The sequence below is a fragment of the Pieris brassicae genome, chromosome 3 (genome assembly GCF_905147105.1).
Source record: "Pieris brassicae chromosome 3, ilPieBrab1.1, whole genome shotgun sequence".
Classification (NCBI taxonomy): Eukaryota; Metazoa; Arthropoda; class Insecta; order Lepidoptera; family Pieridae; genus Pieris; species Pieris brassicae.
The window spans coordinates 10,358,811-10,386,662 of NC_059667.1; the positions used below are offsets into that span (position 1 = coordinate 10,358,811).

Genomic DNA, 27,852 nt, shown 5'->3' on the forward strand with positions numbered 1-27,852 from the left:
ATAGAAACACTAGTCAAACAAATGTACCTTTTGTAAATTAGTAATCTACAGTAAGAGTTCCAAAGAGTCTAAACAACCAAGAACAATTGAAAGTTTCTTTACCACGTAAACACTGTCCAGTACCTTATACTATAGAAGTAACTACGAAATTTTCAAAAGATGAAGGCTTGTAAGATTTATAGTGTTGCAACGGTAGTAACACAAAGCTTACGTATAAGTGTTGTGAGGTTATATTGAGGACACTACTTAGTGTATGTTCGAAATACATATTTTTATTTTATAAATTTTTATGAGGATGATACATAACATTTTACCTTTTTTTTGTTTCGCTTGGGGTTTTGCTATACGAACTTGAATTTGGTTAAAAGTTTACCAATTTTGTTTTTTAATTACGACCTAAATTGTATTTTTTTTTACAAAGAATTGTGTTCTAATGTGAACTATTTAAAGGCAAAGTATTAGTTATTATATTATCAGTCTAACCTCTCTCTAAGACGATTATGTACCTTTCTTCGTGTTAGGAATATATTGACGCGAGGTATAATAATATTTTAAGTTTAAATAATGCGTAACAACGGCCTCCAATTCGATTTTTGTGGTACAGTGTAACTTACATCTAAACATATTTTTTAACTTAAATAATTATACTACATGATCAAATAACTTATATTTATTTATTTATTTTATTTAAACGCTCTATTTACCTGTTTATCTTAGGTTAACTTTTGTTTTCCATAACATGAAGTACAAACAATTAAATTTGAAGAATGTATCAGAGTTCATTAATTAAAAACAATGTTTGTTATCAATCCGACGTCGGCTCATGTCATGCAATGTTCAGAAGTTTAAACAATGCTGGGGATGCGTTGTCAGAAGTTCAACTTGGGAAACCGACCGGCAAAGTTATAGCCTCTTAAAATACGTGTAATGATCTTATTAATTAAACACGTTTACATCGATATATTAGTATTAATTTGTCTACTTTGAATACTCCTCAAATTCAGAAACTATTTTCTAGTGCACTAGGGAATATTTGTTAGAAATGATTATAGTCACATTTCATATACGAACGGGAATCTATTAGGCACATACGGTCGGTAAATATGTACAAATATTAAAATATATAAATTCTTGAATATCAAGTATATACTCCATGTTGATGACATTGAAATTCTTTTGATCAGGATTTACGGAGCTTTGAAATCAAACCTTTTTATTGTGAGTTGAGTAATGAAAAAGCTCTTTCCGATTCTAACCAACCCTGTTTGTTTGTAAGACTTTTTATAGCTGACCAATCTAAAAAGCTCCTTATGTCATAAACAAGTATTGTAAGACCATCTTTTTAACATTTACTCACTTCACGAAATAATAGATTACTTAACCAGGGTGTGTAGCTGGTTTACGAACTAAGTGTCCCATTATCGCATAAAATTTGAAGCAAACTGTAGAGTTTAGACTGTACAGTGTAGACTGTACGTATACCGCGTCCTACCATATGACCACCTGAAAGTTCTATTTTAAGGTCATATATACTATTCGAATTTAGTCCAGGTGTACAAAATTAATTTTATTAGTAATCTTTAACGTGAATCAAACTCAGGTGTTAACACCTATCAAACTACTTTTTCTTCAGTGACATTACTCAGCGACTTGAGACGTTTCATACGGATCTAAAAGTTATTATGGAAACACCTTAAAACACGTCAAACATTTTACTAAATGTATTATTTTCCTCTCATATAATGCGAAACATTTTTAAAATTAAGCTATAAAGCGAAGTCTTAAGAAACCTGGCTAACGTTGCTGGGAATTTAATAAGTTACGTGTTTTATCAAGTATTATTTCGCTAAGCATGGTTTGTATTTTTAACAAATTATTATCATGGTACAATTTACATTATTAAATACAATCTTTGTTAATATTTTTACTAGTAATTGAATTTGATATTATTTAAAAACATACTTTCTCTCTGCCTCCTCTTCTAATTTGACATAGCTGATTATGCTGTTCTTTGAAAGTCTAAAGTGTCTACGTACATGTGTTACATAGGTAACCCTATGGCAAGACATAGACATTATTCAACTATTTTTTAAACCCTGTAATCTATACTTTATTCCATAAACCGATATCCCAAAATTAGCGCAGCTTTTTAACCGCAAGCAATACGAACCTACGCATAAGTAAACTCAGTTAGAACATTAAATACAATAAAAGTTAATATTGTCTTTGGCGGTAACATGAATTCTGCAAAAAAAATTATGTCAACAGGAATAAGGTATAATATTCCTGCTAAGCATCTTGTTAAATAAAATAGTGATTAAGAAGAGTGGTGAAGAGTTTCTCTTTCTCCTCTCATCCGTTCGTTCCGATTTGATAACTATTGCTTTCATAATTATTATAATAATAAAAATAAAATAATTAATAAAAAGAAAGTGTTTCACTATTGATCGTGTTGCGTCTACAATAAACCTATGCATATCCCACCTTAATCTCATCAATTCGACGCACGTCCGATGTTTATTAACATATCGCCAATAAAACCGTTGTGAACCGATTTTAGCAAACGGCTTTTCATCACCACTTTTTGAGTAAGTCGTTTTTTGACGTAAACCTACTACCATATACTGAGATTGATTTAGTTAAATTATATATAGGTATCTTAATACAATTATAAAGAGTTGTCTCAATTCCACTATTTAACAAAAGATCTGTCTATAAAAAGAATTTGTCTCTATAACTTAAAAACTTTACGAATAAGATCTTTAGTACCCACAAAAAAATATAATATAAAATTCTATATTAAGAAGGCACTTCATATCCACACCTACGCTACTATTTTTTTCATTTTATGGGTTTCATATGCCTGAATAAGACTAAATATAATTCGTCTTTTAAATGGCGGTAGACGATAAAAGATCGGGACAGTATAAAATTAATTATTTTTCAGATTTTAGAAACGACATAATACAAAATCTTTTATGACTTCAGTTGAATGCCAATAATTACTTATAATTTTACCTTTCAAAAACATTGTGTACTAAGCTTTAAGCGAATGTCTTTATACGATACAATTTTTAGTACAGTCATAAAATTTTACCTATTAATTTTTACGAAGAGTCGAAAGAAAATGTCGAACAAATAGAGAAATGTAAATAAAAATCAGCAGACCGATCTCCGTATGAATAACCGAGCGATGTGATTTCAATGTTGATATACGTGTTTGTTTAGCTATTCCAAGACTGGATTCCACTGAATCGATGCAAGTCCTTTCATATCTACAAACACGACAAAATGAAAATAAATAAAAGCCCCAACATTTTCACACAAAGTGAAATAAAGCCCCAGCGAAGCGGAAGAGGGGACAAAAGATTAATTGAAAATCGATGGGACAGGGGTACAGAAATAAAATAATAGAACACCTTGCTAATCTATCATAACCAGTCATATTTTCATCTACTATTCGTATTTTTCGCGAACAATTGTATGGAGAAAATACCCGTTACGGAATACAAAATTGTTTCCAAATGCAAGAATTTTTTAATCAATGAATTGAACCTTTTAGAAATAATTAACGTTTATATATTTTCCATTGTTAGATATTAACTTTGTAAGGTACTCGAGAAATAATTAATCAATATACAATAAAACAATTGTTCAATTTTTAATTACCCCTAATCTGATACAAAACCACTGAAAAGGATACGCAGGGTGTACTAAATCAAAACAAACTTTGGACAGGATCCCTTTAGTAACTTTCTAAATAACGGGAACAATCTTTTTCATTAAAAATCTCCTGATTATTAGGGTCGGAAAAGCGCCTCCAGAAAGACGCCGAGTTTTGCGAGGTCAAAGTTGGGAATGTTAACAGATAATTACTGGTAAGTTTTAGTAAGCACGAGACATTTAGCAGATGCTTTATTCGGTGAGCGGCCGCGAGCGCTCTCTGAATGCTAATGAGATCCATGTGCAAACAAATATAAACTTTTAAATAAAGACATAAGGTTGTAATTTTGGGTGGATCACACTCGGGTCGGCGGGTCGCCGTTAACACATACGAGTTCGTGTCTAAAGTTAATTAGATTAGGTTTCAACAATCACGGATATATTGCAATTCATATTTTTGTGATAACAATTGTTAAGCTCACTGGGATGATTTTAAATACATGTGGATAATGTAAGCTGTTTAATTATAATATCTGCTATTATCAAAAGGAAAAGAAATAAAAACATATTTTATAAAGTCAATATGATACAGTATTAATATCGTAAATGGTCATTTGTTTACGAAATCAACATAATAATTTGCTTATTAAATGTTAGTACTGCAGAACTATTAACATAATATGGACTCTTTGAAAGGCTAAAACAGTGTGTTTTATCACATAACTGTATATAACAACAGATTAAATATATTTCTGTTTACTTAAATATGCTTGTTGTTTAATTATAAAAAGGTTTAATTTATCTTAATTTCAGAGCTAATCTGCTCATGTATATTTGAATAGACTCAAAATATCTGCCCCATGTAATATTTTTACACCCACAAGCAATGTCCGTTAACAACTAGAGCCTGAAATCTAGCATAAATATTAGACTATTCTAAGCAATCTACGTGAGTTGTAGCCTTCCTTCCGTACGTCATGGTCCAATTAATTCGCACGGAAACGGATATCTCAACACGCAAATGACTTCATACAACTCAACAAGCATCAACTGCCTTGCTGAAGGTAATGCGGGAATAATGAAGATATGAATATTTCAGTGTGTCAAAATATTCCGAAATTTCTTGATATCTCTTCAATTTAAATCAATGTTTTGTATAATAATAATGAAAATGATCTCCTTTTAATATAGTTTTATTACATTACCACGTTTTATTACTTTCAACTAAAATATTGTTTTAAAATATTACAAGTTTCCATATTTTTTTTAAAAGTTTAATGAATTCTATAGGCAGCGGAAGGACCGCCGCGTCGATTGCATTATGCAGTAAGCTCATGCACTGCATTCAAAGATAACTGATTACGTAATAATTGCCGTTAGACACATGATTATTGAACTATTGACCTGCTTTGAACGCGCACATTGATTTTCCATGTTTTAACTAAATCGGACTATTAATTTACTTATTTCGAAAAATCTAAGTTGTAAATAGTATCTTTACGCTATCGTCAGCGCTTAAATGCATTTTAATCTTGCTGGGGTACAGGCTTACAAACAACGACTGAAGTAAAAACGAATATCGCGACTACATCTGCTCCCGCGCACCACCACTATGTGGCACCAACTACCCACTGAAGTATTTCCGAACCAATTCGTCTCTGGGTCCAACTTCAATAAGAGTGTATCAATTCTTAACAGGGTGGCAATGCATTTGCTTTTTGGCATTGAGTGTCGATGGTTACTTAACATAAGATGAGCCTACTGCCTGTTTGCTGTCTGTTCTATAAAACAAATTGATGTCATACGAATAAAAAGATAGATATCTTTTCTACGTCTCATGGTCTATGACCAAAGATTATCTGTAACTGTCTTAATTGAAACAATTATACAGAATTTAAAACAGCCAGATGTGCACGTGTTAATCCAATTGCCAATGTTCAGCATCAATTTCGCCGCCCATCTATGTATTCGGAAACATTATAAGAGTACAAAAACAGATCGCCTGGTATTTTTCACTCGGCAAAGCTTTAGTTGTAAATCACAAGCCACTCGCAACGCTTATGGGAGCATGGTTTATTTTAAAATGTAAACTTTCCAACAATAACACTAGTTTCGTATTTGTAAATCGGTATATTATGTCTGCATTGGCTAGGGTTGTACCAAACATATTATAGTTATTTGTCGAGTATTACTACTAAATTTTCTCTCTATCTATACAAATATTATAAAGTGGAAAATGTATTTGCAAGCACGACAACTTCTGGGCCGATATTAACAACGTACAAAATATAATGTACCATTTATACTAAAATAATAATTCAATCACGTAACGTTGTATTTTGTTATGTTATTCTTAAAATGTTGCTTACAAACAATATCGAAGCAAATCTAATCGGAAAAACGCTTTCCTTGAGCCAATAATTGAGTAATAACCATTACGGAATAAGGATAATAAAGTAAGACAAAGTTAGAACAAATGAAACTTCCTAAAATCACATCCGGCAAACCGTTTTCGCGCCTCTGTCTAAATAAAGTTGAACAACTGTTATTTCTAAGAATAAAACTACAACGATGAACAATTTTTAACCGACTTTTAAAACACATGAAGAGGTTATTTTTGCAAAAGCTTGCCAACGCTCGGCACACTAAAACATTTGTACATAAAAAAATTATACTGGATTTAATGTGACACTCATAAGCAACCATAACAAATACGAATACTCATAAATTATAGAAACGAAAGGAAATTGTTTTCAAAGTGTGAGGAGAATAAATATGGATATCCAGACCGTATTTCGTTTATCAGAAAGCTCAATCTGAATATCGGTGAGTATTGAGCCAAAAAACGTCCTTTCGTCTAGCTAAAGGAATGACAAAGTATACCTACAGATGTTAGAATGTATATCGTCTTAACATGGACATCACTTATTGGCATAACAAATATATTTGATTTATAGTGATAGGATTTGCAATTCCAATTATAACAGGAGAAATTTTAATATGATAAGCTTGAAACATCAAACCTTTATAAAATTAAAAAAAAAACCTCAGATATCTGTTTTATGATCGTTTCGTGTTCGTAATAGGCAAGTAGGTGATCAGCCTCCTGTGCCTGACATACGCCATCGACTTTTTGTGTCTAAGGCAAGCCGGTTTCCCCACAAAGTTTTCCTTCACCGTTCGAAAAAAAGTCCATTGGTGCAAAGCCGGGGATGAAACCTACAACCTCAGGGATGAGAGTCGCACGCTAGAGCCACTGGGCCAAAACTGCTCTGCTGCATTAAAGCCTATATAGTAAATGAAATATGCATATAAATAAATATACAGTATAAATCAAAACTTTCGTACGTGAAGCAGAGCAAGGGCATTAAATTTTAATTTGCTTATGACAGCCTCCGCCTTTTGTTACTTATAAACTTTAAATAGTGGGAAATGTGCAGCTTTTATCTCGCTTTGTCATATCTTGTTGAACATTTCTTTGAAGTTACCACGTCACATCTGCATTAAATTTTGCTTTATTCAAAACTGTTTTAGAGTAAGACGTACAGTTACTGTTTTAAAGATGTTTTTCATCAAGATAAAACATTTGACTACAAAAAGTAATTTAAATTAAACCTGTGTACGGAAAGGAGATTCAAAATTCGATTATATTTGATTATCAGAGAGTCTTTATTATTTTTAAATAAATGACAGTATTAATTGTTCCTTTTGAGCTATATTTCAAAAAAAGAACATTAAAATGTACTTCATGCATATCATAAATCTCAAAGGCAATTTACAATAAATTATCGATATTAATAAGTAAGGTTAAGGGTTAGAAATAATGGCGGGACCATTCATCGTCCGATAAATTGTTAGAGACACTGTGTTGAGATTACGTGCTTCAATATCCGGAGTCCCTCATACAACGTTTCGCTCGACTAGTTGGGCGATTAATCCATAAACGTATGTTAAAATGTTTAAACTTTACTAAGTTCAAAAACACAAACATTCCAGATCCTTGTCGAAATCACCACTGCCACTTGAACCAAAAGATTGCCTAATTATCAGACCCCAATAATAATTTTCAAAACCCAGTAAACAAACATATACGTACATAAAATTGTGACGTCCTTTTCAGTCAGGTTAAAAGGCAAAAGAGTGATCCACGAGTTACCAAATTAACTATATAAAGTCTTAAGAAAACGTGGTGTCATCTTGCCGGAAAATTACGATCCATTAAACAGGGGCGCTAGTAATTTGTATTCGGTTTCATAACTTATATAATGTCAGGAATTTTCTTTTTTTATAGAAAATAAATTGGCAAGAAGATTCAAGGAATATTTAATTCTAACACTCACGGAAACAGCAAATATGATAAATTTATTAATGATCATATTATCATATAATAATTAACGTATAAATAAATTATATTTGACAAAACAAGGCGCAAAGGGTAAACCCCGGTGACCCTTTGCGCCTTTTTCCTTTGCACGCTTTTCTCTTACTTTAGTAAGAGAGGCCTCTTGCACGGTGGGCTTAGAAGCTTAAAGAAGTTTCTCCCAATCTTCTTTGATTGGGTTCAAGATAGAGAGAGATGGAGCTAATTGGAGGAGGCCTATACTCTATAAGAGGTCCTTGGTCAAAAAAATATACAAATTATTTAACACTTCGTTGCAGAAATATAATACAATTGACATAATTAAATGAAAAGGAGGCCAATTGCAGCTATAACGATGTCTTCCAGGCAACCACTGTTTATTTATTATTTATAATTATTTCTGTATAAATTTTAAGTGGGTGTATATTCGTAAAGATGGATTAATGTTATTTAAGGCTTAAATAATTAATAAATTTTATTTAATGCATTATTTAGTATAGTTTCATTCGTTCAGTAACTCGATCACTTTACAAGTTAACGTATAATGACAGCGGTGTATATTGTAATAGAAGAGAATACGGATCCCGATAACCCGATGAAGCTCACGCAAACAATATTGGGCGTTGAAGGATCAAATTAACATTCCTCGGCCGATTTAACAGATTAACACCAATCTCACTAACGCAGGTATTCGGCGAACGCGACCAAACTGCAAAACTGAGAAACAGACCTCAACATTTAATCCTAACTAAACTATTACACTACATAAATTTATTCAGTACAGATCGCTAATACATCAGATAAACTTCGTCTTCAACAATGCGATAGGACACGGAGTACACGCGAATTTCGACCTTATTGCCGTCGATGAAGTTTAAGTATATATTGTCAGTGGGTTAGACGAAAACTTTAAACTGTCAGCCTCATTACTAAGTTGACTGGGACTTGCCACGGATCGCAAACTATGCTTTGATCTTTATAGCGGCTAATTAATTGCTCTAGGAAAGATTAACGGTATTGACAGGTAACGATGTACAAGAACTTATAATGTAATTATCGTTGCGTGCTGATAACGAATTTGGGGTTTATTAGCGTTTAATTACATGTTATTGTTCTCATAGTGGCTTGTGTTACGAACTTTATCTCGAGCCCTTGTAGCAATTATTGGTTAATTATTAACTATTGATCAATTAATTTAATCCATTAACTAAATGGTCAAAGATGTAAGTTTGAACTATACCCATAAAATAATATACGGACCAAAATAAATAATCAAATTCGACCCCACATGCCTCTGCATCTGCATTTACCACGGAGTGCAGTAGAGATTCCGTGTTTTTGTTTCACTGAGACACAAGACAGAAAATAATAAAAAAGGTTACATTTATATGGACCTCCTACGAGTTAAAGCCAAGCATTTCACAATTTTCTTTTTTTTATCACCATTCTTCGCCTTCTTCGCACAACCGTCCAAATAACAAACATGAACTAATCAATTGCTAATAGACGCTTATGATTTTACATATTCCACAACTGAGCGTTTAAGCCAATTTTTTGCCGCGCACTACCTCTATATGGAACAAGCGGCCCACCGACCACCTACGAATCAATTCGACTAAGGCATGAAGAAAAGACCGTACCAATCCTTGAAAGGCCGGCAACGCATTTGAGAGCTCTCTGGCAATGTAAGAGTATATCACTTAACATCAGATGAGCCTTATCAACATTTGCCCTTTGAAACATACATAAAGAAAAAAAATATTGTACAGTATATATTTAGAAGTAAATGCCTCGTTGTCATGAGAAATCTTGAGCTTATACACAGTGCTACTATATCATTAAGTGTTTGACGACCTTGACGAACTGTTTTCTTAACTTTTTCTGATAGTTACCAAGATAAAACGCAGTTAAGTGTGCTTGAACTAACAGATAAGAACAGTGTCGTAAATAAACTTGTGTGAAATAAAGATCACGCAACACCATTTATTTACTTAGTTCCATAGTTTCTTTCTATTTTCTATGTTAAATGCACCCAGCTTAGTCTATGTTAATTAAAGTAAGTTAAATTAAACACGGTTATATTGAATTAAGTTATAAGGTTATATAAAGACAAGATGGATAATTCTATAGCGATTTATATTTTCCCTATATATCGTAAATGTATAGTTAAATTTTGGGTTTATGTTATATCGACGCCATGCTATTCTTGTTCTTCATCTTACGAGCTTACGATAAATAAAAAATACAAGACTAACACTGACCATCTCTATGTATATAAAATTCTTGTGTCACAATGTTCGTTCCCATACTCCTCAGAAACGGCTCGAGCGATGCTTATGATTTTTTTTATGCATATTCAGTAAGTCCGAGTATCTAGATAATATATCTATCATAGATAAGGTGTGTCCACCCCAAAAAAATATGTTTATCTTTTACATTTTTTTTTTATTATAGTAAGTTTTATTGTAGTGAAATAAAAAATGTTTCCTAGAAATAATATATATGGCAAAACGACGTAGGCCGGGTTAGCTAGTATTTTATGGAAATTGGACTTGCGTTTTAATTGTTACACTTTCAGGTAACTGTATTAAGCGAAACATTGCCTTTGTGTAATAATATGAATTACCTTTTGCTTAACAATATATGGTAAAATTATTTATGCAAAAACAATTTATATTGTATTTTTAACAGAGACATAAAAGTAATAGTCAAATGGAATAGACCTATCGTGGTGCAAAATAACAAGAATAACGCCAGGTGTGCACTTGTGCGCTCGTAAAGGCAATACATTAATTTTGTATAGTGCACCGCACCCGTCACGAAATATAAGCACTTGTAAATGAAAATATGTATATAGAATGGAGAATATTAAAAGGTTTTTATAAGCTTTTTTAGCTGTTTTAGTTTGGGCAAGTTAAATCGAGATAAAATGTGTTCACATCTATGAGAATAAGTACAATAGTTGAATATTATTGTTATTAATTAGCTGGAACGCAGAATTTATAAATAAATAAACATTACGTGGTGCCAATATAATACCAATGCCAATTTAAACGTGGCTCGTAGTTACGGAAGTAGACGTTCTGGGATTGTCTTCTAGCTGAAAACTGTCATACAAATGTATTTTACGCATGATTAAACAGGGGTCGACAATTCGCATTAATGAAAATCTTCAATACTTCGCAACGAGGACCCAGTGATATTAATGTCTTATCTCTGGCAATTTTATATACATTTTTAATCGAAAACGTGACCAATGCTTTATATTATATCGAAATAGTTTGACAAATTGTATGGAGCTAACATTCAAATGGGGCGTGGCACAGACATATTTTTGCGTCTGTCCTATTCGTTATATATTTAAAAAAAGCCTTCGGCGATGATTAAATATCGATTTAAGCATTTAGGAAATTTAAGTTTCTCCAGGATATTTAGTTAAGAAATATTTTGTTTTTGAATATAAAACCTTCATTGATTCATAGCCAAACACGACCTTATATATAGAGAGTCACACGCTTAAACACTGACACTACCAGCGCAATGACAATTGTCTAAATAGCAAAAGGTTGAATTACTTAAAATTTAAACTATACTAAATAAATATATATATATATATATTGAGTTTTTTCATAAACGAAATATGAAAAGTTTTTGTCTGAATCTTTTTTGAAACATAAATTAAACCTACATGTGATAAAACTTGTGAACAGTTCCCAGAATTATACTGCACTAAACCGATTATGTTCAAATTAATTAAGTTTATCGTTTATCCGTGACATTTAATAGGCAATTAACGGTTCTAAAACGCAACCCGGTAACGTCCGCCTGCCTGATGATGGGCCTGTTAAGCCCACCGTATTCTATTACCTAACCAAACAATTGGGGACACTGATAAGTAAGCGGCAGTAAGCAAATCTTGCTCGGTCGTTTTATTCACTAGTTGACTGCCTGTACCAATACATTATATAATTATTCGATTAAAGAAAGTTATACCTGGCGTAAAACGTAGTTGTAAATACAAACTTATAAAATCTCAATATCTGTAATCATATGAATCATTATAAAATCTATAATTTACAAACGTAGACATGGACGAGTGAGACGCTACTTAAGGATCAGGCAATCCGACTTAAAGTTTAGAAAATATAACGATTATTATTTGCATCAACGTTTGTAAACAACAATTTATAATACAAAATCTGTTTCTTCAACATAGCACGCTATATTTGCTTTCGGTCAAGATGTGCACCTCTCGTTGAACTAGCGTTTACTACTGTTTAAACTAAGCATCGTGCAAGCACGCTTGTACTCGTATAACAGATTTTCACTATAGGTGCAACTTCGTTAGAAATTTTAATATTAATATTTTTTGCGTATTGAAAGCTGAAACTCTAGGCTACTGCTTTAATAATTAGGAATCCATTTTAAGTGACTTTTACGATCCAATTTGTACTCAAAGCGTCATTACCTAACCACAGATGAAATTGTTCTACGAGGCTTAATAAGTAAATTTTTGTTGGGTATTAAAACAAGATATGAAAACGTTCCTAGTATATGAATACATACTCGATAACAATGTAGACTAAAAATAAAATCAATATACTGATGTTTCTGTTATCTGCTTTATCAAATCGTCAGCTTTCGAGCTTTGTTCAGATAACACTTCTGATTAGTAACAGTGTTACGTCGATCTCTACTTTATCTCGTGATGGTAATTTGGCTAAATACCAGGTATTATACTTTTAATCAATGTTTTTACATTATTACTGAAAGATTTGTATTTTTGTAAAAAAACTTCATCGTTAAATGTTAAATTATCCCCTAGTAAATTAGACTACATGTATTGTCACAATATTTAAAAACAAAACTGCGGCGACGGCAGAGGATGTTATAAAATTATTTTAGTGGGTGAATGAACGTGGAGCTTAGGAATTAAGCAGGATTCAAAATCATCCGATACGGTATCTCTAATAATTAATAATCTCTAAGGAATTATTGATTGCACACTAACAGTTATTTTTCACGCCATCAAACCACGTGTTTATATTTTTTTTATGTTACCTAATTGGTTCTTTATACTACTATTAAAAGCTATTGTAAATGATTTCCAGCTATGAAATGTAAAATAAAAACAATTGAATATCACGACGGGCGGTAATCGCCACCTGTGACAATGAATGCCTGCTGCACTTTCGTTATATCGGTTCGATACATATATCTATAGTACTAAAAAATATATACACTACTAGTGGAATTTAATAAGGAAACTTCGTAACGCACTTAACTGAGAAATTCAGCCAATAAATTCGAATCAAACAAATTGCGAATCAGCATTTTTTAATTACATTAGAAATTTTCACCAACTAAGGTTGTAAATTAACGATTTAGCAGTTCTCAAAAGTTTTCGTACACTTTTCCCTTGTTCTCGTAACCTCTTAATTGCGACCCCATTTTTTACTCGTGCTAAATTTCAGATTAATCAGTCGGACAGTCGCGAAAATCTTACGACGTAATATAGGATTGTTGGAAAAAAGAAATCGCAGTAATAACCTTTAAACGGTCTACTCAAAGCATCTTATTTAAAATGTTCAGGCTTTAAATTGCTGTGAATTCAGTAGACAATTTTTATGAATGCATTTACTATACTTATCTTATTTCGTTAAGTACTGTATTTAGGTGTCGAGATGTGAAGGCATGTATGAACCTTATTCAATTACAAATTAGAAAAATAGAGAAATCTTTATTTATAGAAAGTATTCACTCCTAAAATTGTAAATTACGACACAAATTTTTAAGTAATTCTTGATTTGAAATTACATTTATTTATTTATTTACATATACTGTTCGTATTAACAATCAAATTAAGTTAACGGGCGCTTAGAACGGAGAAATATACGTAAAATGATGTAAATAACAAAATAAAAAAATATATTTTTACGTATTTTATTACTTTAACGTAACACACTTATCTCTAAATCTGCTAAACTAGCTAGAAATAGTAGGCAATGCTTATATTAAAATGAGATACAGGAGTCGCGTGGGTTTAAAATATAATTCAAACATTTCGTTATTTTGTGTATATATTTTTTAAACCCAATATTTTATTATACTCATGTAACAAACATCACTTACAACCTTTTCGGTATGGGCCTCAGATTTCTGTATTATGTTCACGATCATTTGTCAATCTAATAGGCCAGCAATCAGCCTTCTGTGCTTGACACACGCCATCGACCATTTGTGTCTAATGCAAGCTGTTTTTTTGGTTATGTACGATGTTTTCCTTCACCGTTAGAGCGAATTTAACACAGCCAGGGATCGAACCTACGACCTCAGGGATGAGCGTCGCACTCAGAAGCTTATGACTCTTAATCAATCAACTTCGATCATATATGAATCCACAAAAGTTAACAGATAAAAACTTTTCGTAGTCTCTATAACGAGCAAACTGCTTGGGGTGCGGATCCCTTATTTAACTGACAAATACCTACACGTAATTTAGTTGTGGTTTTCACATAAAGGCCTTGATGTAGCGAAAACGTTATAAATCTCGGACACGGGAGCGATTTATAAGTAGCTGATTTGTTTAATTCTATTGGGAATAGTTGTAAATAGACAGAGTTCTATAATAAATCTACTTGTTTACGATACGGTACTATGTGAAGTCGTGAGTATGATTCAGAGTTCAACCTGGCTAAAATAGGACTTCCGTTTTTCAAAAACGTATTGGATTTTTTCGAAATAGTTATTTAAATCAAATGTTGTACGAGGTGTGTAATTTTTAATGAGGCTTCAAAAGGAAATAATTATCTTAAAATAAATCAGTGGCGTTAAACCTTTTTAGGTCTGGGCCTCAGATCTCTGTATCTGTTTCATGATAATTTGTCAATATAATAGATCGGTCTCCTGTGCCTGATACACGCCATCGACTTTTTGGATCTAAGGCAAGTCTCACAATATATTGCTTTACCGTTCGAGCGAATTTTAAATGCGCCCATAGAAAGAAAGTTCATCCGTGCACAGCCGGCGTTCGAACCTACGACCTCAGGGATGCTGAAGCCACTAGATCAACACTGTTAAAAATATTTAAAGCCTGCTTAAATAAATTACCTTAAAGACAAGTTATATGTAACAATATTATACCGGAGTAACGCATTGGTAATTTTTTTTACGAATGTTATAAAACATACACTTGGTATGTAGTTTATTTGATCTTTTAACCATATACTTATAGTACTAAGCGCAGAGTAACTAACTTGGCTGTCAAACATAAAAGTCAATATCCCGTGTAGGGAAGACCCCAACATTGTCATCGTTTAAGCCGTACATTAGCGAAACTTGCGCAGTTCCAACCACCACCTGGGACCCAACACTATCCAATATTTTATACTGAATATACTGGGAATACTATAAATTCTAGCTGGCCACGCTTTTCGCAATTCACTTTTAACTGATTAATGTTTCTTATTTTGTATATAAATTGTCAACTTATAATGAAATTGTATATGTATGTATGTACATTTACTAAATTACACTTTCAATCCTAACAGCGGAAGTTTAGTTAATGTTATTAAAAAAATTACCTCGCCATATCGCTATGTTATCTACAATAACCTTTTAAATTAACTATGTAGTTTATAAACGCGTTGAAAGAACATTGTCAAAATTATAATTTATTTTAAATAGATACAAAACAATTGTTTAGTCGTTACATAAATTGTCTAAATTATGGACGACTTTATCTCAAGCACTTTACATATTTATAGACTTTAAGAATGTCTGAGAGGATTTCAACAAGACATTTCTGAGTATCTCCCATTACGTTTCAATTATGAAAACTAAATATTAGGTCAAAATCTAAAAACATTTATTTAATATTTGTAACCTCACACAAAATTATATATTATTTTTGTCACTATTTACAACTATTACCACGTGCTAATTAACACTTAGAAAATAACATACAGAAGGTATGTGTTATTCTAGTTCAAACAAGTGCTTTGTTTAGATTAAAAACTTTTGATTTCAGTGATAACGATCATTATATTAGTTTATATATTATTTTGGTCGCAGACCTTGGTGCTACCGAATTTTCTTTGTAGATTTTATTTTGCTCACGAACGCAGGCATTGTAAATGACGTAATTTGTTTTGTAGCATCCAGAATATTCGAAATAGTTATTAACACTTTCGCATTACTCACAATACGCTTCATTTTTAAAAACAGCATACATAACATATAAAAAGAAATTTAGATTTAATACGTCAAACGTTGTGCATTTGAATTATTATTTGAAAAGTGCCGACGGTTACCGCGTCATATGTTTGCTTTGTGTGCGGCGAATTTAATAGTGGGATCACGGAATCATTATGTGAGGTCAGCAATATTATTGCAATGCTAATGGGATAAATTATATAACAGAATTTTACTTCTGTCAACCTTAACTAGTTAATCTTGAAAGTTTTATTTTTTATTAAATATCATATATTATTAGGGATGCAACGGGCGGCCTTATCACTTACATGCGATCTATTCTAGGCAAACCTAGTAAGGAAAAAAATACGAACTATTAAGAGTAAATGGCAAGTGCAAACCAAATCAAACATAAAATTACAAATAACACTAAAAAAATATTGAATGACCAAACTTATAAAAAAAATTAATAATAAATAAAACTAAAAGCAATCATCTAGTTTACACACGTTATAAAATACAAACGTAAGAATTTTATTAGGAAAAAGTAAATAACATAACAGAAAACATAAAAAAAACTAAACGAACTTTTGTCAGTTCACTCAACGGACAATAAAAAAATCCGTTAACGTATAATTCGTTAACTTCGGCAACAAAGCGAATCATATGTGGCCTTTTCCGAAGTTTAGTAAATATTGTTCGTACCGGTACATAAGCTTTTCAAGAAATGCATCTTACTTTATTTACCACGAATCAGACTTGCACTTAAATATTTCCAACGAATGCATTTTGATAGGTTTTCCTATAAATGGCACCAGTCTTAGTACAATGAGAAGGTACTGGTAGGTACAACAAATATACGTATAGGAGTGAATGAAAGCAAGAAGCGCTGGCGCAGCGTGCATTGCCCTCACACCTCCCCCCTCCCAGTGCAAGACTGACGGCATTCCGCTGCGCTTCCTGACCAAGGCAAGTGCAAACTAGTACGATGCAAGTACCCCCTTGCCCCTCAGCTCCATTACTTCCCGGCTAGCCATCACAAAGGAGTCCTGTTTTATGGGTAGAAAGTTCGATTTTCGATTTATTTATAAGAGAAATACGATAATTGTCAGTTAACTAAACGTAGACCGTATATTTGGTGACGCTTATTCTTGTATTTTTAATAAGCTCATATACAACTCTACAGATAGTAAATTTACACTCAAAATCAAGAACATTGAATATGGTTATATACCTAAGTTGTAATATTTCCATGGAAGAAACAGGGATTTCTTCTCGCGTATATTTCAGGTATTCTTAATAGGGTATTGTTAAAGGGGAAAAGATCTTTCCATTCATATTATTCAATTCGATATTGAATTGATATAGAGCTTTTTAAATAATCAAAATATCATATTAGATCACAGTGAAACAACCTTTAAGCCCGTTATTCGCTCACAAAGAGCTCTTTGTACACGAAAACATTAACTTATAAGATTCTTGAGCTCTATCTCGTTATTTAAAAGCGTTCGCTTGTTACATTATTAAGTATACTTCTCATTTTATATGTGAACATTTACAGTTACAATTACTTTAGTAAAAGTAAAAAAGGTCTTAAACCGGTGGTTTTTAGTAGTTAAAGAAATTATTTTAATAAGCTATTAAAAGGACTATTAAATTAAGCCATAATTATTAAATAACCAATCCCCATTATTATATTGATTTAGTTCATTACAGTCAGTTATCATAAAATAGCAATAATAACTAGTCCGCCATAAATACTGTAACATAAAAACTTTGCTATTTTTCAACTTTTTAATTATTTTAAATTTGGAACACGTATACTATTTTAAAAACTTCTTTCGACTTTGCGCCATTTTAAATATTATTTTGTATTCATTATCAGATTCCAATATGGAATAGGGCGTTAAAGAAATTAGGATTGTAGTGATCGCCTTGCACAAACCGGGAGCCGTTGGCCATATTCCAGACACTTCAAAAGCCGTATGTTCGTATATCGTACTATCAACAGATACAACAACACTTCGTCTGTCAAAGACCAGAAAAGATCGGGGCGCCCGCGTGCCGTTAGAACTACTAAGGCTGGTTAATGCTGTTAAAGCCAGAATTCGTCGAAAACTCATTAGGAAGCAAACAATATACTCGCTAGAAATGAAGATTCTCGCTAGGACTATGTCGCGTATTATAAAACAGTCTATATAGATCGTTATAATATATATATATCGCTACATTTTTATAAAAAAGGAGTGAAAATTTCAGCCAAAGTGTATCATATCTTGATATATTACGAAACCTCTCAGCAATACACTTTTTTAAAATATGCCATGGATTCCAGCAGGATTCTGCACCTCATCAATCCTTATATTTGTGGCCAAACAGATAAAATCCTAAGGTGGCCAATTCGAATACAATTTTTTTTATTGCTGAGACTTTTATAAATGTATAAAGTTTAATAAGATTACATAACTTCATTTAAAAAAAAAACAGTGGCGCTACAACCATTTGGTCTGGGCCGCAAATTTCTATTTCTGTTTCTGTCCATCTAATAAGCAAGTAAATGATCAGGCTCCTGTGCCTCCACAAGCCGCCGAGTTGTTGGGCCTAAGGCAAGACGGTTTCCTCACTATGTTTTCCTTCACCGTTCGAGCGATGGGAAGCGAATGTTATAGGCGCACATATAAATAAAGTCCATTGGTGCATAGATCGAAACTACGACCTCAGCGATAAGAGTAGAGAAGCCACTAGGCCAACATTGCTCCAGTAATAATAAATTAACGATATTAAAACTTCATTAATACTTCAATATGTTTATACAGCTTTATAGCTATTCTTAAATACACTATTGTTCGTTGTATTAAATACTTCCGCGGTATCACGAAATAGTATTATAATTCTTCAAACAATACGTTAGCAAAAACTAAACAACAAACACAATTTCCTCTGGTCTGTAATTATCGTACCGGATATTCACTACAGCCTAATCCTTAAAAATTTACATCGGTATAAAAAGTCGCAACAAAAATTCGAAAACTAAACGAAAATTGAAAATGTTCGGTCGTACAACAAATCCCGATCGAGGTCCCAAAGCCTATTCGTAACTTATTCATATATACATATAATCCGGCAGTGTCGAAGCAAAGCAAAAAGTACTACCCCGTAATAGTCAGTCTACTGAAAAGCGTTTCCACGAGGCTTTTAAACGCTTATCTTGGAAAATGATACCCACGACCGGACGCTGAAAGGCTGTGACGGCAATTTGCTTACATTAGGACATACTGGCATCGAATGTGTTAAAAATATAAAAGGATATCAAATTTCATATATTTTGACCACGTCTACGGAGACGGAAGCCGGAAGCTGTTTTTCATGCCTTAATGATTTGAAAATCTATGTGTATTTTGATTAAAAAACCTCTTTGCATAAGCTGTTGTTTGTAAGCGTCAATTGAAAACTTAAATTCATGATCAAGGACGCGTTTGATCTAGTTCGATTGAGCCAAGAAAGTGAGTCGGTTATTTGCCGTAACGTGGGAGAAATCAAATCCCTTACAAAATTACGATATATCTATAATAATTTTTGACAGTAATAGTAGAATAGCATGATGATATTTTATCTTACGCGTAAATGTTATTGGAGAAAATCCGTGCGACTGTTGAGTCGAATTCAAATACTGAGCCTAGAACTGGAGTAACGTATTTCACGTATATTTACTCCATATTGATTTGCGAAACGCAGTCATCTATGAAGTTAAAACAGATTCAGTTACGCCCTGTTTGGAATGTAACGCTGCTGTTCAGTTAGTTCAATGCATCCATACTGAATTGTTTTCAGCAATATAGGCATACAAAGCGCTGAATTCCTTTTTTTATTTGAGTGTACATGACTTCAGTTTGTATGCCGTTAAATAAAATACTTTGGATCTACAATATTATTGAGATTTTTACGTACAATTTACAAAGGTTTCCTAGAACGCGTTTTATATTAATGGTGTGTTTTAACAGGATTGAACTAATGGTAAAAAAATAATCAAAAGATATTATAGTTAGAAAAATGTAATTTTTATTTTAAAGATATATTTCTCGTAAAATTAAATAAAATTACCATTTAGATATTTTTGCATAGTGTGTATTTTTCTGGTGTTAATAGCGTGTCTCTACAGATAATAACCACGGATGAATGACATATAATAATATGAAATATATCGAATAATACTGGAATCACAGCATGTATAAAACATCGAGAGCTGTGTTTACCTTTAAAATGGAGAACATGTTTTAATATAGGATAACAACAAGAACATATATGTTTGATTAAATTTATAAAACCCTTGACAGACTGTTTTAATAAATAAAGTAAACATATAGTGCATAAACAAGAATATTAAAGACCAATCGATTTTCATTATGAAATTGGAACCGCGGCTCTTTGTCATTTCAATTATTTAAAGGGAAAGTGTTGATGTTACGTCGAATAACAAGATTAGCACCACGGCTTCCTTGTGCTTTTATTGAATTGCTTCGGGACTCGATAACCTGAGCCGACTCGATAACAAATTTATCGAACCTGTAACTTAATCTTTATTTTAAATTATTCAATACCAAATATTAGACTACGATATAAGAAATGTGTTTAGTGGCAGTTTTTTCTCTTTCCGACAGATGTTAATTTTTTTTGTTATTAGAGTTCGTAAATACAAGTCGTGTATATAGATTAATTTTACTTGTATTTTTAATTACTTACTTTTGTTGCTTCTTCTAATAATTCAGTAGAAATTGCGTTAAATTATTTCTAGTTTAATCCGTACCTAAATTAATGTTAAAATATTTCTTATAACCCAATTTTCAGAACTTGCAAAGAAGGAGGTTCTTTGAATAAAATCTCGTATTGTTGATTAATGTTGGATGGTATAAAAATAATTAAGATATACCAATTAGCAATGATAGAATATTTAAAATGAAAATCACAGCTGTTGTCTAAACTGAAAATTGGAAAGTTTTGTAAATGTTCAATTGCTATAAATCGGAAAGCATCTGTGAGCACGGCAATAACAAAGAGTTATTGGAATATTTTTTTTAATATGCTAAATGCATTTTTTATTTAAAACATTTATGTTTAACAATAAAAAGTTGGGCTTTTTAACAACGGATATCTTAATAAAATATTTCATCTTTTGAATTTATAAGTGTAACTTATATTAGATAATTTGTCTATATTCAAATAATTTATATGAAAATAGTTCAAATTCTAGTAAAAAAAAAGATGAAAATTGTCTCTTGTTGCTCCCAAAATATACACCTAATTTGTACATATTACTATTATTGACACAAATTCTTTTTGACAGAAATGTTACTCTAGTTGACGTTTTAAAATTACATTTTCGTATTACGATTTAGTTTGAACAAAAAATACAGCACTGATTTACGCATAACCCTGAGTGCGATGTTCTGCCCGTTTGTTTTTCTATGGCTATTTCTGGTTGGTCGGTATTGTTTCTTGAATTATAGCTTAGTAGAAGGTTACGAAGGAAAGTAATGTGTTTGAAACGCATATTTTGTAACACAATTAATAACGATTGTTAAAAATTATAAATACCGTTTATACATGGATGTAATTACGTATGGATTAAGTTTACCCAAACTAGAAATTTGAGATGGAATTGTTGTTTTTTTTAACTAAATTTCTTCGTAGACAATGCGGGAAACGTCGCTGGCTGAGAGTATAAATAAATAACCAAAAATAAACTTTTTATTTCTTGGAAAATCATATTTTCTTATTTTGTTTTTATAAATGCACCTGTTTTTACTAATGTTTATCACTGTTTAAAAGTACCTTTAATAGGTATACTGAAATATAACCCGCTTTTACTTTCAGCTCTGAATAAAGTGAATTACAAACACTTTTATAAAAATGTTTAACGAATATTTTCATAGCAATTCATAAAGTCATTAGAAAACGACAACTTTGATAGTAAAAAGATAAAGAAAAAGTGCGATAAAGTGATTCCATAAGCATCTTTATTTCGCTTGAAATGAGAAAAACTGTTCACGTCGGTATGTCGCGTTGGTATGTATGAAGGCCACGATTGTTTTCACTCGCGCCATCCTATTTCCACTGTAATGTGTTCATTCGTGAAAAACAAATTTCTATTCCATCGTTGATTAAGAATTTGTTTCGTTATGTCACTACTGGCTTGTCGATTACAATATTAGATTTTTATGTGAACTAATAGGTCAGAATTTTTAACTAACGCCTCCCATGGGCACCAGCCACACCGGCCTTTAAACATGTCATATACCTACCTTGAATATCCTTACTAATTTCTCTTTTAAAAGTACCGTTGTTAACACAGTATCAGGTAGTATGTTATAACTAAGATTTTGAATTATTAACTGTTAAATAAATTATATATGTTTTAAACTTAATCTTTTATAAACAGTAGAAAGCAAATGAAAAAAAATGGGTCAATTTCCACTTTGTTATGTCTCGTGTGTATCTATATTTATTCAAGTTAAAGGTTTCATTATATTATATATGGACCTATATCTTAACGAACTCCAACGCAAATAGACACTAGAATAACGAAGAAAGATGGAGTTAAGCTATTGGCACTTATAGTACGTTAAGAAATGAGGTGATAACTGTTCAATTACTATTATAATGCCAATTTAATAATGTACTGAATAAACTACGGTACAATGTGTCGTAGAATTATTAATAACGATTCCAATCGACCCTGTCATAAAACACCATTTTATTTTGCATAGAAGTTTAATGAAAGACCTAAACGTTCTTTGTTGAAATATTCAACGCAAAATTAAAACTCTTTCTAGGCAAGGCGTATAGAATTCTTCCAATATGAGATATTTATTTTGACCGAGACGCAGAGCGCCGTATTTTCAATAGATTATTAGATTTTGTTATTGCATATAATCATACTTATTCTGTGAAATTGAGATTTTAATTTAGTATTAAATTAAAATAAGCAATGTTGGCCTAGTGGCTTCAGCATGCGACGCTCATCCCTGAGGTTGTAAGTTCGATCCCCGGCTGTGCACCAATGGATTTTCTTTCTATATGCGCATTTAACATTAGCTCGAACGGTGAAGGAAAACATCGTGAGGAAACCGACTTGCCTTAGACCCAAAAAGTCGACGGCGTGCGTCAGGCACAGAAGGCTGCTCACCTACTTGCCTATTCAACAGATACAGAAATCTGAAGACCTAAAAAGGTTGTAGCGTCACTGATTTATTTTTTATTAAATTAAAATGACACTATGAACAACGCATGTAAAGATTCTAACATAGTATAATTCATCCAACTGTACTGCAACTATCGCTATCGCATTTATATAAGAGTCGTTGAATTGGTTTACGTTAACTTCCTTAATAACTCAAGGAATAGACAAAAAATTCTACGTAAAACTTAACCTGAGAATAATGTACGTGTTACATACTAATATTAATATTTTAACTAGCTTTTATTCAGGAAAATTGCAGTTAGAGTGATCTTATTAATGAACGTCGGGGCGCCTTTGTCCGGCGCTGGATCATTTCCTGCAAAATCGCCTTGACACCGAGTAATTAGAAAGAAAAATTCGTTAGACGCAGCGTATTTTACTTTTACTGTTCGAGTGAATAATGCGGATAATTTTTTTAATGTACCACAAGATATGAAGCTTTTAAATGGATTCGCTTTGCGCTATTACGATCGAAATAGTAAATATATCTAGTTCTAGTACGAGCGCAATTAACGATTAAAAACTTGAACGTTCTAAATACTTTAGACTGGAATAAAGCGTTTGATTGCCAAATATAATTTTCGCATTACTTTTAAATCAGAATAAGTATTTTTAAATAAGAAATTACGAAAAAGTGTAATATTTTTATTAGTTATTATATTAAGAATAAATAAAAAGTCGTTTTCTTGTTTGTACATTGGAATTATGAAGTTTTTTTAATTTGTCACCCACAGCCTTACCCTATAGATAAATATATTTAAAAAACACCTAATATTTTATATTCACCACTTGAATAATTTAAGATCATCAAGCCAACGTGAAATAAACAATAAACTAGACAAGTAGTTGTTTTTTTACACGACACACATTACTCTACGTTCCGGTTGTAAGCTAGCGCGATGACCCTCGCATCGACGTCGACCTAAATTAAAAGCGTTTGCGATTATCTAGTGTAATTAATAATTTTACAACGAAAATGCTAAAGCCTCGGTACACAAATTTATTCAAAATTAACCTAAATTTAGCTTGTTAACAGCCTAGACAATTTAATTTTTTAAAAGCAATACAAATCTCAATTAATCCGAAAACGATAATTTAGTCATTTTGGGAACGACTTAATTTGGTTTACATTTATATATTTACACTTTGTTGCCATAATATGCATAATCATACATATAAAAAAAAAAACAAAAAATGCAGGTTACCTAAGTTATAAGCAACGGGCGGCCATATTACAAGCGATTTCTTCCAGGCAATCCTAATATGGAACAATACAAAAAGAAACACCTGCAAAGTCCAAGTTTGCAAGGGTAAAGTACAAGAAATGCATAATTAATTAACAAAAAAAAAACTCAAAATAACATGTAACTTAAACTAAAATTACGTAAAGTAGAATCTAAAGAAAAAATAAAAATAATAATATGTATTAACAAAAATGTAAAAGCTAATCCAAAGGTTAATTGAGTCACAATTAATATATATAAGTAGTAGCTAATTAGATTCAATAGTTAGGTGAAATGTTAACCTATTAAATCCAAACGGTATTGGCCTAGTGGCTTCAACGTCCGCCTCTCGCCACTGAGTTCGCAGGTTCCCACGAATACCGGCTGAGCAACAATTGAACTAAGATACCCACTTAAAATCGGTATGGCTTTTGGTGTGAATCGCTTTTGCTTATACTTTTTATTTCAATGTTAGGACAATCTGCAGAAATTGCACAACTTTGTTGACTTTTGGGGCCTCTTAGTAGGTAGATTATAAACCTCCTCCATTTTATTCGAGTCGTATATAATATTTTGAATAAATAAAGTACAACATATTACAAAGGGTACAGACATCAATTTCGATTATAAAACTAATTGAAAGTATAGAAAAAGCTTTCATTGTCACGTAAAAATGACCTCATTAGAATCCTTATTAGGTTATAATACACATCAGGCCAATAATAATGTAACTTTTATTTTCATGGTAAAGACAATTTAAGACAATTTAAGTTACCCCAAAGTAATCCCCTCTATAACACGTTTTCGGATAACGCGATTTCCATCCCCATTTCTGTAATGTGAAATTTATAATGATTGGTCAAGTCTATAATTAGTTTTGCATATGCACCTGTTTCAATTGTGTTACAAAATGAAACTAAATAACTTTTAAATTCTTAAAAAAACGGTTTTACGAGATACTCTTATAACGCGGTCAGTCTATACCGCGTTATAGGGTATTACTATATATCGTTACCCAGATAGCAATAACATTCGAATTAGTACTTCGCCACACTTAAGGACTGAGCGAAATTTGACCAGCAAGCTGTCACACAACTGAAACGGTTTTTGTACAACAAATTGATTGTTGAAATGGAATTAATACAGTCGTTAGATGGCTGAATGCAATTAAATGCATACTTGTGAGTACCGTTTCGCACCGTTGCTTCGTGGTTTTCAAGCGAAAATGCGGTGAAACCGATCTAATGACGTGCAGTACACTTTTTGTTAAGAAAAATTAAAACAATTATTCATAATTCTATTAATATTGTTAATAGTTGAAACGCTTTATATAGAACAAGAATAATGCTGTTCTAGATAGAAAACTGAGTCTCGTGTGTGACTCCAAGCGGGACAAAAATTATCAGAAGTTTATATCAATGTTAAGTTCAGTTCTATATGGAGTTATAATTCAAACACATGTTTATTCATAGTCAATTATTATTTTATTATATACTGAAACATATACATTTATTTCCCATATCTACAGTGCACTAATAATTAATAAACATATTTTTATTTATTCTATAAGTAATAATTTTTGCATACATGGGAATTGTACCCCTTATGCTGGACTAAGTGTACTGTTTAAAATGATAAGTAAACTACATTTAATTGTGTAATATATATTTTTTTTAAATTAGTTCTTTGTCAAAGCCAAGTAGGGTTTTTATTAATAATATCTAGATAATATTGTATAGCAAATTATATATTTTAATTAATCTGTTATATTTATTATTAAAGCTATCTTTCAGTTTCCCCAGTAATAGATTTACAGTTAGCTGTGTCGTGTAGACGGGATCCGTTGGTATGTTTATTGGTGTCTGTTTCCGGCATTTCTGATTACACCTAGGAAGTATATCGAACCTACAATTTACGAGTCGATTTAAGCGGTACCTATCTTTTATGAGTTCAGTTAACATTTATGAGTTATCAAATTTAAGTCTAGTAATCCGTAACATTTATATTTGAAGTGATATTTATTTGATCAGTATAAGCAATAAATATTTTAGAGAATACATACATTTTGATAAGTGAATAGTGCTCTTATAAGAAGCTTCATACATTTGTTTTGTTACGAGACCGTTTATTTAAGAAACAATCGAAAAGTGGAAACGTTATTTAACGTGATTTAGTATCTAATCTGCTAATAAATTGGCTAATTCGTACACTTAGTGGAATGAGGCTTCGAGACAAATGTGTTATCGATAGGTGCAAGGTACCGTTACGCTGTCGAGACTTCCAATGAACGTGACAAAATTTAATATGCAAAGTATAATATTCAATTTGTATGAATTCCAGATTTAGTTTTGAGAATTGCTTGACAATTTTATTATTCACAAACTTTTAACACACCCCGGTAAATGTAGGATAGAATATATATATATATATATATATATATATATATATATATATATTACCAACACATAATTATTAAATTAACAAAGTATATAGATTTTTGTACAATTAATTTAATTACATAACTTATTATTGAAATTATAAATTAATGTGTCTCAGAATTGTGTCCGCCTGAAGTGTCGCTGGGAAGATTGTGGCGTATATGTTTTCCTTGTTTTATCGAATTAAAAAATCGGAAGGTATTTTAACTAATAACGAATCTATTTGAATGTATTATTTCATAGAATCTTAGAAAAGTTTAATATTACAAAGGTGCATCGTCTAGAGGAATATAACATGCCCCAGTGGGATCTTATATCATTTTATTGAACTGAAAAGGCAAACCGAAGTAAACAAGACTCAGCCAACATATTTTTCTAAAGATATTTGTGTAATTTATAATATCAGATAACTTAATATTTATTTAATTTAAATTAATACTAAGATGAAAGAAGTATGTATTTTTTTATTTATTTACAATTAAATTTTCAAAGTGTATGCAAAAAACAGAATTTTATTCATATTATCGTATTCGTACTAACTGTAGCCAAATAGTTGCCGTGAAGCTAATCAAACAATATATTTCAAATGCCAGTCTTCATTTGTTTATTATTTTCAAGTTATAAATTAGGTTTGTTGACAAATAGGTATTAAAATAACATAAACACACTACCTTTGACGGAAGGACTTAATGAGAAAAGTTTGATACGACTTCCATTTTGAGTGGAACTTCTGTCATC

At 31.7% G+C, this 27,852-nt stretch overlaps 1 protein-coding gene across 4 annotated transcripts in view; it reads right to left on the minus strand.

The window, feature by feature from the left end:
* LOC123706671 (polypyrimidine tract-binding protein 2) overlaps positions 1-27,852 on the minus strand; it is a 322,370-nt gene that overhangs the window by 125,686 nt on the left and 168,832 nt on the right. The window lies entirely within an intron of this gene.